Raw genomic sequence first — 16,019 nt, 5'->3', positions numbered from 1 at the left:
ACTTACCCTATGCGAAGTTAATAACGCCATACTATCCGATCGAATCGTAAATATATCTGTGCTTGAATAGAAGTAATTTCGCACAAAAAATACATAAGAGTATACACACTACAAACAAGTAAAATAAAATTATAATTAATGCAATTTTAGATCCTGCATAACTACATCATAAATAGTATGTGTAGGATGAGGAGCTGTCAAGCACTCCCTATGATTTTTCAAAATCAAATTCGAAATGTCTTTCACAATGGCTTAGGCATTAAACGAAACATTTCATCTATAATTCAATTTCATTTAGCAGAGAGCATTTGCGGCGCCTTTGTGCCTCATTAAGATTTCATAAAGGAGTACGTCGGGGTTCTATACAAATGACACGATTTCAGTGTTTGCGAACCGCGACATATTTAAAACAGGAAGAGTGTTTAGGGATTTGTTATTGTAACAAGAGCGAGCATGGAAATTTTCATTCCTCTTAGGGCTTGAGAGGGTGCAATCATAACGGGCAACAGCTTGGGGCGCCGGGCAAGACAAACTCGTCGGAAATTTCAAATTAAAACAAAATTTCATACGTAGCCCGTGGAATTTTTATATGGTAGCAACAAACCTCATATGCAAGAGGCGTGTAATTCCATAACGCTAAATTATTTTGACATTTTTGTGAAACATTTATAAGGTATTTCATAAATTTGAAAATCTTTTATTAGACATACCACGTAAATGGAAAATATAAAATATTTTCATAAGGTGTATTTCGCTAAATTAGAATCTCTACCCCGTACCGGATTTTAATTTTTTTTAAATCTTTAAAATTTTAAACAAATCGCATTTTTTGAGAATTTTGAGAAAAAAATTAATAAAACCTTTATATAATTTATGATCATTTTTTACCGCCGAATGGCATTTTTTTAAACTTTTTTCAAACCGAAACTGCTGAAACTGCCTTAATCAAAAACCAAAAATCCATCAATTCTTCATTCCATTAATACAAATAAAATGTTTTTTAAATCGTTCAAATCGGAAGCTCCGTTCTTTCAAAAACTGGTTTCCATTTTTGACACCAGGTATCTTCGAAACGGCTGGAACTCGAATCAGCACGTCACTCCCTATCAATAGGAATCGAATGGTTTTGAATCATTTAAATCGGTGAATCCGTGTTATCAAAATCGCCCACAATACATATTATATATATCTATGTATTATAAAAAAGATCTATGTATTATAAAAAAGAAAAAAAATGTTCCAAATTTAAATCTCTGATCTATAGTATAAAAGTTTTCTGCAGAATATTCACGTTGCATAATCAGCAGTGTGTCTCTATATGTACATTATTAATTTGTTTACAGTTTTGTTGGTTCACGATAACTTCGACACGTGGAAAAATTTTGCAGATTCATCAAGAGCCAATTCATAAATGCAAATGCGACTAAAATAAACTCATTGTACGTGTTTTTTATAATTAAAAAACAAGATTGAACTAGCAAGCTACTAAAATTGAATAAATATTTAAATTTGTTTGAAGATATATTTACTATTCAAAAACTCCAATGAAGATCTGATCATTCAAACCCATGTTAGATAACTGCATATGTTTTGCATTTATAAATTTTACGAGTGTGTACTAATGTTTAGTGAAACCCAAATAGTTAGTAACTAACAAAACAAATCAATAAAAGAACTAAAAAAATGTTTTTGTCAATGATACCATTGCTTTTTTACCAGGTAGAATGACAAGTTCCTCCAAATGTAAAAATGGCACAATTGATTTCCAAATGCTAACATAAAAATATGTGAAATTAAATTATTAGGTCTATTACAGAAAATAAATTTATAGATATAATTAAATTCCAGTGTAAATTGAACAATGGATTGAAACAGTAAAACTTTTAATGACTTGTTTTGTGATTTTAATTAATATTACTCATTTAATATTAAAATCAGAAAATTGAAGCCAACACGAGTAAATATGCTGTTAATTTATATAAATATTCAACAAACTATTTCAGAATGAAACGGTTAATACAATATTAGACGAGATATAATTTTCCTTCTGCGATTTTCTGCTCTCAGAAACATTCTGTAATTTGTAACGTAGCAAAATACTACACACCTATTTCAATATGTATAGTGCAAATGAAACAAAATATACTGAAAGTAAGATATATCTTAGTTGGAAGTCCATTTACTATGACGAAGTAGAATTGGTGATTATGTTTTAAAATATATATATGCAAAAGATTTTCTTTGAACAAGTAATGCGCGCACATTTCTGATAGCAAAAATTCAATTTGCATATTTTCAACGAGGGATGTCAGGGAGGTATATAGAGTCAATATAAAAATTTATTCACGCGAGGGTAAAATTTTAAAAGGCTCTAAGATCCTAAAGGTCTGCAAAGTAAATTCAATAAATATACAACTTTTATTAAATCTCATCACAATGACAGTGTGTAATGAAGTACCGCAACACAATGCAGCGAAAATAAAATATAAATGAATATTTACTTCTTTGGCATCTAATATAATAATATAAAACGCCTTATGCTCAAGTGCTTCATAAAGGTACAATAAAAAATTGACAAACCTAAAAGAATATTAAAAATTGCAATGATATGAAACATTTTCATATTAAATTTATTAATTTGGATCATAACTACAACCATATCCACTTTCAAAAGAGAAAAAGACGGGATTTATAATATGGCTGAAAATATAAATGAACGGATCACAGATAAACCAATTCAATTCAGATACAATATACAATTCAATTTCAAAACTGATATTTTTCTAGCCAATTAACTTTTACAGATTTCAATTTTATTTTTTTCTGGCTTCGAAAAAACTACTCTGTATTTCTCCTTTTCTTCTCAAGTTTTTTCCCTGGACTATATGTCATTTTGTCCATAAGTGAACAAAATGAATAAATTAAAATTTCATCAAACACTTGATAAATGCAATAAAATGGATCGAAAACTAATACTGACATAAGTTCAGCGAGTTTAATAAAAATTATTACAAATAACAGTGAATAAGTCCGAAAAAAAACATGAGAAAACCACCCTCAAAATAAACTTTTGAAGGCGCGATTCGTTTGAACTGATGACTGTAACAAGACTGGCAATGACGCTTAACATCTGACAGGATTGTGATTATCGCTTTTTTCGCCCTATACAGTCGCCAAAACGTTATTAGCACTAGTTCATTTTTAAATAAGGCCACTGTGTCATTATATACCATTTTGTTCGTATTTCCTCTAAACAATATTTTGGCACAAAACGTGCTTCCTGCAGATATTGCCTAATTGTAAGAACACAAATAATCATTCTGTTGATTATAATCGAGCAATTCTGTATATGTTTTGTGGAAATATAAATCTAATTCATCTTTTCAAAGAAGAATCTACTCCAGACAAACAAATGAACATTGTGGTCATATTAAAATAGTTCCATAGTGTTTAGAACATATTAAAACGTACAACTAATCTAATTATAGAAGAACCATTTCATCACCAGTTACGAATACGGAATTGAATAAACAATGACTAACAAAACGAATATGTCAAAACCCACTTAATAAAACGACACACGTGCGATAAATAAAATTATAATCAGAACGAAATTATAAATATATCGCATTATACATAAAACAAAAAACGGTAATCTGCATATGCTAATAGTATTTACATGGGAAATCATTTATAACTGGCGTATGGTACAGAATAATTGCGATAAAATTAAGTAATGAGGAAATTTTTATCACTCTAAATATTTGTTCATAATTTCATAGTAAACGCAAAATTTCGTTAATTGGTGGGCTGGGGACAAAACAATTATTAACTTCCCGTAGGGCAAGTTATAGTAATCGCAAAAAAATCGAAAATGAAAATTTTTATATATCTTTACGTTTCAGAGGTTTCTGAACATTTTGGCATACCTTAGAAAAAATGGATGTATGTGTGTGTGTGTGTGTGTGTGTGTGTGTATGTGTGTGTGTGTGTGTGTATGTGTGTGTGTATGTATGTATGTGTGTGTATGTATGTGCGGATACAAATTTTCGTCGACGATTTCGGGAACACGGATCAACCGATTTGAATAATTCAAAAAACATTCGATCCGTATTGATAAGGAGACGTGCTGATTAGTTTTTGGCAAAGGCAGGTCAAGCCGTTCCGAAGATACGGGGCAAAAAGTTTCGAAAACGGTAACTCAGTTTTTAAGAGAACGGAGCGTCCGATTTTAATAATTCAAAAAACATTTTATTTGTATTGACAAGATGAAGAATCGATACAACTTTCATGAAGGTAGGTCCAGCGGTTTCGGAGATATAGAGGAAAAAGTAAAAAAATGAGCCATTTGGCGGTCAAAAATGATCATTAGACATATGCACATCAAATTATCAGATATTTTATAGAGATTTTAACAATAAGTATACATTTTGTTAACATTCCTATCGGTTCCGTACCAATGCTTATGCGTTAGACAGCGACGCGGCGCTTACGCGCTTTATATTTTGTCCCTATGTAGTTAAAGCAGTACGATTGCTTTGAAAAAAAAGTTCAGATCTTCCACAATATGTCAAAATAAAGAAAAAAAAAATTTTTTTTCAAAAAAAAAAAAATTAAAAAAAAATATTTTTTTTTTAAAAATTTTTTTTTTCGAAAAAAACTAATTCTTTGTCCAATTTATAGTTTCTCAAAAATCTTATTTTTTCAAAGTATTTTTTTTTCAAAAATGTTAATCGTTTTAAAAAAATAATAATAATTTTTGGTACGGGAAGTTACAGCAATTTGCCTTAAGGCACGATGCCCTAATTGCCTTAAGACAGAATTCCACTTACAGCTAGTTTGTTACATACTTAAAACAAAAAAGCTTTTTAGTTATTCAACAATAACTTTAAGTTAACCTAAAGCATAACATTAAAATTTAACCTAAGTTAACCTAAAGCAACAATATAATTTTTATTTAACAGCCTTAAGCAGTCTAAATTCTGGTCTAAAATTTTTTAAAAATCGTTTTTGTTTTTTATTCGTATTTTTTCGAAGTTTAACTACTCAATAATATGTGTACAATAAGATTTTACAAAATTTAAATTATTTTTAGAGATGTAGCAAAATGGCCACGATAATTCACATCTGTTTCCTCCCTCCGCGAAATCTCAAGCGCGTTTTTCTCGAAACAGTTTTGCGATACGATACCCACGATTTCTCTATTTTTACTCGACCGATTTACTTGAAATTTTTGCAGTCTTTTTCATAAACTGCTGTTCAGTACGAGCTACACTCATACCCAAAAATTCCGCTTTTTACTATTTTTAAAAATTCAAAGATATCAAAAAATGTTGTAAAAAAGATTTTTAATTTCAAACATTAAAACAAAGTATTTTAGCTTGTCCGTAGTTCAAAGGATTGCGACTATTATTCTAGATTCATGCATATAATTTTTTTCTTTAGATTATTTGGAAGGGATTATTTGTCCGTAGTTCAAATGATTGCGACTATTATTCTAGATTCATGCATATAATATTTTTTTTCTTTAGATTATTTGAAAGTCGAGGGTGTGGTTAGAGGCCAACTTTTTTGAATCCCGACCTTCTAGAGTTAAATTTTATGACTATTTTTAATTTTTCTGTTTTTATAATCTCAGAACATTAATTAATAAATTGTGAACAAATATAGAACAAATATTGCATGTTATTTTATATTTTACGGCCTTTAAAAAATCGCATAAAATTCAAGCCTCTAGACTAGGATACCCCCTTAATTAGAACTAAATAAATAAAAAGATGCTTCAATATTTACCATGTGTCGTGCCCCAGTTCTCAGTTCTGTAAAAAAAATAATACATTATTATTATTATAGTTATATTCTTATATAAAGTACGTATTACACATATACAAACAAGAATACTAGGAGTTAACACAGTATTAAAAAAAATATTTAATAACATTTCCTTGATCAGTATATTTATCATTGACAAATATATTCTTTTCCACTTCCCGGCAAAGAATAATAAGAAAAATAGAACTAATGGTAAATGATGTTTCATTTGTTTATTTATTTATTTATAATAAATAATTGGAGTAACTGAGTTGTATTAGGAGTAAGAAGAAAAAATATAAGAACTCTTTGACATTAAAAGAATAATGAAGATAAAAAATGGAAGGTTAAATAAAATTCGAAATTCGAAATGAAAGCAAGAATTGAAGAAAGAAATGAAAAAGTCAAATTGAAGAAAAATAATTAAAAGAAATTCAAGAAGAAAAATTAGGAAGAATATTGAATAGGATATAGATTATATAGATTAAATGTGATATAAAAAAATTATAGAATGTAAATAAATAAAATGTTGTAGGTGGCTAAATGCTCAGAGTAAGCCAGGCACAAAAAATAATTATAATAATCAATATTTTTTATTTTTTTACGCCTTTTTATTATTTTTATTATTATAGGCCAGTATCTTTGAATTGGTATGAATATAATTTATGATAAAACACAGAAGCAATCTAATTGAAATAAATTAATTTTAATTTATCATCTGCTATAAAATGATAATGAGTCTGCCCTAAAACAGTGGCCGTGCGAGAATTTCTCCAATTTCTAAATATATTCGGATTTATATTTTCATCAACATCACTACTGGAGCACGAGATTTTATATATATATATATATTTTCGATCATATAATTTTTGTACTTGTCTACATACAATTCGGTGTTTCTGAACGCCCTAATACTAAATCGTACTTCAGCCAAATCACACAAGGTAAAAATACAAAGGCTTTATTACATATAAATCTCAATAAAAAAGCAATACCGGCAGAGTATGTCACTTAGCGTTTATTTTTTATTTGTTCTTTATATATCATCCAATTGCACAATGAAGTTCATCATCCTCTCAAAAAGTGTTAGATTTAATGATCAAACGATATTTTTCAATGGAATGGAAATGACATATTTAATGATCTATAATAAAAAAAAAACAGTCCAAATAAAAAATCTAGCGATAAATTGAACCTTGTACAGAAGCTAAGTATTATAACAAGATAATGAAAGATACCTTAAAGCTTTTTTCCTATAAATTGATTTTCCAGCCGGTGGTATTTAGCACATCGACCTTTGACAAATTAAGTTAACTTGCGAATATATATATATATATACATATATATATATATATATATTATATATTAGTGTGGTCCTTAATATGGACATTTTCGAATTTTCTTGCTCCCAAGAGCTCAAATGCTTCCAAATTGATAAAAAAAAATCCTCTATAAGTTTTAGCTCTTAATATTCTCTTTTAGATAGTGCGCAATTCAATCAAAGTATGGAAATAGTATGGAAAAAAATTTGTTTAAAATGTTTTTTAGGTATAACTAAGCGAACAAATAAATTAGTATTGTTGAATATTTGACGCTCTACAAAATAATTAAATTTAAACAATAAAATAGTTATTAATTATAAATTTATTACAGGTTGAATAACTATTAATAGAATATGGATTTGCAATAGAAAATTATAACCTAATTTAAATATTTTATTGCGTTTCTATATAAATAAAAAAATATAAATAAGCAATTGAGAAAAAAATAGAGCGGCTCGTCAATGAATAATGTACCCGTATATATTTCTAACAATAAGAAGAAAACGTGCCAGATATTCGTCACACACCACAAAGTTACCCAATATAAAACAAATAAATAATGCATGAGAGTGAACATTGAACTACTTTTATATCATCCTCCAGAATTTATGTTGTCATTCTAACATAAATCTAACGGGACTATGCGATTTAAAAAAAATAATCGTTTTTTAAATAGAATTATAACAAATATTTTAAAATTTCTATTTTCGATTATCTACTTTTTGTCGATTTCAGAAATGATTCATAATTTTTAAGTAAATTATTTTTCACTGAAATCAATGCTTCGTTCGTCAAAAGCTTAATATCAAGTCGTAATCATATCAATGAAAATACTCTCATCATTTTGTTAACAGGTTACACAAAGTACATAAAAAACAATGCAAAAAACACATAAGTTCTGATTGCACCTAAAAATATAGTTCGTTCGAAAATTTTTATCTAGAAATTTTCAAGAAAGAAATAGTTTACATTTATGACACAATACTATCACATGTTTTTACTAGCAGAACCCTATGATTACATGCATTTCACAAACAAACAATAATAGAAAATATAATAATAATACGAGATTGCATGCCATTAATGCCTTTGCTGATTACAGTTATAAAAACAGTCTCGAATTCCGCCATATCTAGCACAAGGTTTTTTTATCGATTTTATAAAAATACTCTGAAATCTAGTTACTATAAACTGAATGTAAAGGACTCTTGCGGAAAGAACCCAAAAGTACGTGTTAAACCCTTTTTTTAAGGGATCGTAAATCTTTTAACTTCGAATTTATACCTTCCGAAATAGGATAAAGAAATTTCTTTGCAGAAACTTGAGATGTACTGAGAAAGTAATATGATTTGAAAACAATAACAGTAAAAATTATATTGTTTATTATTAAATGCTTGATCATAAATCTATATAATATATTAAATCAATTGTTCATAAAGCATAAAACATTGGAGGACTACCTCCAATGCAGCAGTTCTTTACAGTGATAGTAATGATTGTACAAAATAGTTTAAAAAAAATACAAAATACATTTTTACTATAAAAAACGCGATTAAGATTTGTTTGAATTCTTCTGCTCAGTCAGCATGCTTATATACTTATGACAATGGAGCCAAATGAAAATTCTCTATATACCAAAAGTGAATTTGTAGGAAAGCTGATGCTTATTTCATTTACGTTTTATCAATAAAGCTGTAGGTTAGAGTCATTTCATTCTATTAAACAGTTTTATTACCAGCATCGTTTTCCTATGAATTATTCATAAACACACACATTTAGCAAAGCGGTTCATATGCTAATTCATTTTTCTAATTCACGCATTAGAAATAACGAGGAAGAAAAGTAATGAAAAACAGAAAGTTTCGATTAAAACATTACAGAGAAAAGAAACTTTATTGAAAAACTAGTGGGGCGCATGGCATCGTGCCTTAAGGCAAATTGCTAAAACTTCCCGTACCAAAAAAATTTTTTTTTAAAAGATTAACATTTTTGAAAAAAAATTACTCTGAAGAATTAGATTTTTGAAAAACTATAAATTTTTGACAAAAATTTACTTTTTTTTTGAAAAAAAGACTTTTTGAAGAAAAGTGTATTTTGAAATATTTTGGAAATTCTGAACTTTTTTTCAAAGTAATCGTTCTGCTTTAACTGCATAGAGACAAAATATCGAAGCGCGTAAGCGCCGCGCCGCCATATAACGGATAAGCATTGGTACGAAACCCATAGGAATGTAAACAAAATTTATACTTATTGTTGAAATGCCTATAAAATATCTGATAATTTGATGTGCATATGTCTAATGATCATTTTTGACCGCCAGATGGCATTTTTTTTACTTTTTTCACCAGATCTCCGAAACCGTTAGACCTGCCTTCATGAAAATTTAATCAGTTCTTCATCTTGTTAATACAAGTAAAATGTTTTTTGAATTATTCAAATCGGACGCTCCGTTCTCTTAAAAACTGAGTTACCGTTCTTGGCACTTTTTGTTCCATATCTTCGGAACGGCTAGACCTGCCTTCGCCAAAAACTAATCAGCACGTATTCTTATGAATACGAATCGAATGTTTTTTGAATTATTCAAATCGCTTCATCCGTGTTCCCGAAATCGTCAACGAAAATTTGTATCCGCACACACATACACACACGCACACACACACATACATCCATTTTTTCTAAGATATGCCAAAATATTCAGAAACCTCTGAAACGTAAAGATATATACAAATTTTCATTTTCGATTTTTTTGCGATTACTACAACTTACCCTACGGGAAGTTAAAAATTGTATAGTATTTGTAGTCAAGTCATATTATTTGTCGATTTGAGCAGTTCGTGTCCTAACTGTGAACTAGCTGTAAGTGGAATTCTGTCTTAAGGCAATTAGGGCATCGTGCCTTAAGGCAAATTGCGGGAACTTCCCGTACCAAAAATTTTTTTTTTTTAAAAACGATTAACATTTTTGAAAAAAAAATTACTTCGAAATAATTATTGAGAAACTAGGAATATGACAAAAAATTACTTTTTTTTGAAAAAAAAAAATTTATTTGAAAAAAAAAATTTTTTTTTGAAAGAAAAAAATTTTTTTTTGAAGACAAACTATTTTTTTGAAAAGAAAAATGTTTTCTTCATTTTGACATATTTTGGAAATTCTGAACTTTTTTTCAAAGCAATCGTAGTGCTTGAACTGCATAGAGACGAATTGTCACAGCGCAAGTGCCGCGCCGCCGTCTAACGCATAAACATTGGTACGGAACCCATAGAAATGTAAAAAAAAATTATACTTATTGTTAAAATTTCTATACAATATCTGATAATTTGATGTGCATATGTCTAATCATCATTTTTAACCGCCGAATGGCATTTTTTTTTACTTTTTTATTAGATCTCCGAAACCGCTAGACCTGCCTTCATGAAAATTTTATCAACTCTTCATCTTGCCAATATAAGTAAAATGTTTTTTGAATTATTCAAATCGGACGCTCCGTTCTCTTGAAAACTGAGTTACCGTTTTCGGCACTTTTTGCCCCGTATCTTCGGAACGGCTAGACCTAACTTCGCCAAAAACTAATCAGCACGTCTCCTTATCAGTACGAATCGAATGTTTTATGAATTATTCAAATCGGTTGATCCGTGTTCCCGAAATCGTCGACGAAAATTTGTATCCGCACATACATACACACACATACATACATACACACACACACACACACACACACATACATCCATTTTTTCTAAGGTATGCCAAAATGTTCAGAAACCTCTGAAACGTAAAGATATATAAAAATTTTCATTTTCGATTTTTTTGCGATTACTATAACTTACCCTACGGGAAGTTAAAAATATTATATTTTGAAGTTTTACGAAGGTAAATCGTACAATTTGTGGTGCTCTTTCTTTATATATATGAAGTGTGATAAAAAAAATGAGGAAAGCATTACAGGATTTGAGGCAATGCACATTCACTAATTATATATTTATTTATTTTTTATAATTTTTAGGTAATTTATAATTATTTTTGAAATATTATATTATTATTATATAGTATTTTGTTTAATGGTTTTTACAATATAAGAATTTATTATATTCCTTCTTAACAAATACGTAGTGTTTTTACTATATAAGTAATTTGTTTAATAAAATTTTTTTAGGTATTTTATGATGTAATAAGTATTCTGTTCAACAGAATCATTAAATTATTTGTTATTTGTAAGCGTTTTCACATTTTAATTTTTTTTTATGTTTTAAGAAATTGATAAGTATTTTTACAATATTAGTATATTGTTTAAAAAATTAATGAATATTCCTACAGTAGGGAAGAGCGGCGTAAAAGGTCAACGCGTAAGAAGGTCCTCCGCCAATATCTCAATAATGAGTAAAGTTATTATTTTCTTAAGAACAATATTTGAAAGTAGAGCGCAGAAGATTTATAACCAGACATCACCTTGATTCTTACAAAGACGCGATCAGAAGATAAACGGCAATGCTTAAAAATCCATAACAAAAGTATTTTCTTTCATTGTTAGTTTTTTTTGTTGAAAGCACTGTTTTTTAGGTTACAAGACCATAATATAATTTTCAAATATATATAATTTTAAAGTTTTATAAGATGAATTATTATTTTTAAGCTGAATTCAAGTCTTTTTTTTATAACATATATCAAAGCTTACAAGTGAGTGAGGTAAAAAGAGGTCAACTGAATGTAGATAAGATAGATAATTAAAATTATATTTCAATATACGAGTTCGTATATAATGGTTCCAACATGATGGTGGATTGCTACATAAGACTACCCTAGGGTATTATACTTCATCATTACATATTATCGATCAGTATTTATATGCAAAAAAAAATAATACAGTGTCTTGTCTTATGCGATAAAAAAATAATAGTTTTGCCCATTCTTCAAAAAAATCAGATCAGTTTTTTAGCAAAATGAAAATGGTTGTAACTTGTAAGCTTGTCCAAGAGCCTGAGTCGACTGAATCTTTACCTTGGCAGTGATATAAAAAATCGAAAATAGCAAATAAAAAACTGAATTAAGTTAAAAAAAAAACAATTTTGCAAGAGATAAGCCCAATGTATAATTATTCCAACTATGCTGATGATTATTTCTGACCAGATCAAGGTTACATACAGTGTTATCTAAATAAAAGATGTAACAATGAAATTTATATTTTGCAGTAAAATAATGCATCTATTATTTCGAAAAATCCCTTTAAAATTAAAAATAAAGATATTGGACCTGTTTGCCCCCTGCTCGTCCCAATTTACCGTGCCTATGAGATAAAAAAGACCATGTGACAATTTTTTGAAAAACAACAAAAGACACACATTTCTACAACGATGAAATAAAGCTAGGAGTTTTCCTGTACAAGATAGTTGTTTGTTTGATGTGTTATTTGTTGTGATATAATTGGTTTGGTTTTCACAATATAATTGTCCAAACTCAAATTGGACCTTTGTGCACCGCCCTATCCTATATATAACAAAAATTACAAATAATGTAACTATAAATGGAAATCTGCACCGTCAGTGTATTTTATTTGCGATTTGCATTTTTCATCTCACCGCTGGCGCTTAACCGCGAACATGTCATATATCGCAAAGAAATGATATATGATCATTCAATCCATGCCTGTGTTTGAACTCTAATCAAATTCTCTCAAGGTTGATTACGACCATATTTTCTTTTCCTTTTCCATTATATTAATAAGAAAACGAGAACTAAGCGTATGAGTTTGCTTTTATAAAAACGATTGAAAGAATGAACAAGAGATGTATCGTGTTATATCGATTGATGATTCCTCCAACAGAGTGCAATATACGAGTATATATAATTAATTGAACGAATTACTAATCAGAATAGTTCACATCGGAAGATCGAGGGCATGCGGGTTTGAACTGGGGGCGCGTATGGTATCAGCACGGGCAAACTCGTAACGGGGTCTTTGGACAAGTACCTTCTCCACAGTTTAATTTAATGCGGTTTTATAGTTGGGAAAACGCTTGTTGCCTCTACTATAATTTGTGTTCAACTAATTAGTACTCAAAGTATTTCAAGTAAACTAACTGACAAACAAGACGACGAATATGTCAACAAGCCTATTTCATTATTTTAAATATAATTACAGACTAGTGGTGAATGGCATCGTGCTTTAAGGCGAATTGCTGGAACTTCTTGTGCCACAATTAAACATTCAAGCAAAAAAATTAAAAATCAATAAATATTGATCAATGATTAATAGCAATTGTTTTAAATAGTCTTAAAGAGATAGTCTCATATAATATACAGAGACGATCTTATCGCTCAAAACACTTAAAAATTTTTTACATTAAGAAGAGTTGCTGAATGAATCCATCTGAGGATATATTTTTTACGTTTACAATAACACATATGAAATATATACATTTTTAAACTTAACTGTAAATTTAAAATTTATATTTGAAGTACAAAACTTTATATATTTTTGAAAATTTTGAGAAAAATAAATTAAAATTTGGGTGAACCATTTAACTGAACTTTAAAAATTAAAAATCTTTGTACGGAACCAAAAAAAATTGTAACAAAATTAGTAAACATGTTTAAAATCTTTATAAAATATCTGATAATATGATGTGCATATGCCTAATGATCATTTTATACTGCCAAACATCATTCTTTTCTTACATTTTCCTATGTGTCTCCGAAACAGCTAGACATGCCTTTCCAAATAATTAATCAATTCTTTATTTCGTCAATACAAGTAAATTGTTTTTTGATTTATTCAAATCGGGCGCTCCGTTACCTCAAAAACTGAATTACCATTTTTGACACTTCCGCTCCGCAACTAATCAGCACGTCTCCACATCAGCAGGAATCGAATGTTTTTTGAATCATTCAAATCGGTTGATTGATGCAAAAGTGAACAAAACATTGTATCGAAACATACATACACACACACATACATCAACTTTTTCCAAGGTATGCCAAAATGTTCAGAAACCATTGAATTTTACAATCAATTAATATAGGAACCATCTTTCAAACAATTTTTGAATATTTAAAATCAATTCAGAATTGCGGGCTAAAACGTGAACGAAGAATTTTACATTTTTCTGCTAATTACAAATAAACGGTTCGGCCGATGGACATACACACGTACATTTGGCCTCATTCGATTCAGAATGACTTGAAACATCGAGAAAGCAAAATTAGCAAATTGGATTTTCTCGCGAAAGCTGCTTTTCCATCGTGAAGTTAAATATAGGAACTAGTGGTGTATGGCATCGTGCCTTAAGGCAAATTGCTGGAACTTCCCGTACCAAAAATTATTTTTTTTTAAAAAAATTAACATTTTTTTATACTTCGAAAAAGTTATATTTTTCGGAAATCTTGAATTTAAAAAAAAATATTACTCTTTCGGAAAAAGACTTATCCAAAAAAAAAATATTTTGCAATATTTTGGAAATTACTTTTTTCAAAGCATTGCTGCATAGATACAAAATATCGAAGCGCGTAAGTTATTCTAATCGTCCAAAAATCTTAATTAAAATTTTTTGCATATCTTCACGTTTCAAACGTTTCTGAACATTTTGGCGTGGAGAAATTAGTTATTGGCAAAGACAGGTCCAGCCGTATCGGAAATACGAAGCTAAATGTACAAAAAATGGTTTTTGATACAAAAATACTGGCAGTGTGAAGAAAAGATTAATTTTTGGGGAAAGCATTTATTGTATCATTCGAACCGAATGATCCATTCCCTCAAAATGCATGGCATTTTTGACACCCTTTGCGCTCCATAACTCCGAAGCAGCTAGACGTGTCTTACGCAGAAAGTAGTCACTACATTTCGCGGTCAGTACAAACCGAATATTTTTGAATAATTTCATTTGAACTATTCAAAAAAACGTAAGTACATCCCAAAAAATATTACTTCAAGAAACATTCGATAACCGTCATCACAAAATTTGAAAGCTGCAAGTGTTCAAAACTATTGCTGTGTTCAAAACTGATACAACTTTATCGCAAACAATTATAATACATCAAATACTGTAATTTTGTAGTGGATTAGAGAAACCGCAGAAAATTACTAATGCCTTGCACAATACTGCGGATTAATATATAAGTACACGCCAGAAGCTCAAAGTTGGATAATTGGCCAACGTGCAAAATGTTGGTTCAGTTGGTTCCAGTGGTCATTGTGGATGAAACAATATTCGAACACATGGCGAGAATAGAATTGTTCAAGAGATTACCACAAGACCTCTAGAACTAAACTTTACTCGTGTATGCCATCGAAGTCTATGATCACTTCAGAGATAATACCGGTGACAGATTATAAGTGTATGCATTTAATTGATGCATGAAGGCATATATATATATATATATATATATATATATATATATGAACACAAAGCGTTTTTAAAAAATATGCGGTGAGTGCTTTGCGGTCAACGTAGCTATTATTATTGATATTTGGTTGTTTTGTTGAAAGATGAAAAGGTAGACGCATTTTATTCTGCTCGAAGTTCTTATATTATTTTATAAGTAGTATAGTATGTATGAAAAATAAAATCAAGTGCTCCAAAACACTTGAAATGTTGACTGTGACGTGAAGTAAATATGTTTAAAAGAAGTACAAACTTCTCTAAGGTAACTGAAAATATATCGAGAAGAAACTCTGCTCAGGACAAAGCTGTGAAAAAACAGTTTTTGAATGTCGAGGGACTGCCATGGACAAGTTACTGAGAATGTTTGAATATTAGTTGGATTATAAATTGTATTTTTATATTTTGGGCATACAATTTGTACCATATAAAAAGAAGTTCGTTACGAAACTTGTGAATCTGAAGTGATAATTCTGAATGTTTAAAAATCATGTGCATACTATTTGATGTCGGCACC

General features: G+C 29.3%; 1 protein-coding gene across 2 annotated transcripts in view; it reads right to left on the bottom strand.

Moving 5' to 3' along the window:
- The window catches only part of LOC113378001 (beta-arrestin-1), a gene marked incomplete at its 3' end in the record, with an annotated part of 290,018 nt that overhangs the window by 104,438 nt on the left and 169,561 nt on the right, over positions 1-16,019 (bottom strand). For both annotated transcript variants that reach the window (XM_026618488.1, XM_026618489.1), the window contains 1 exon segment: positions 5,794-5,819.

This window comes from Ctenocephalides felis, unplaced genomic scaffold (assembly GCF_003426905.1).
Source record: "Ctenocephalides felis isolate EL2017-DRISC unplaced genomic scaffold, ASM342690v1 CF-g0.4_SCAFFOLD_01886, whole genome shotgun sequence".
Taxonomy (NCBI): domain Eukaryota; kingdom Metazoa; phylum Arthropoda; class Insecta; order Siphonaptera; family Pulicidae; genus Ctenocephalides; species Ctenocephalides felis.
The sequence above is the reverse complement of the archived record's forward strand: the minus strand, read 5'-3'. Positions and strand labels throughout refer to the sequence as shown.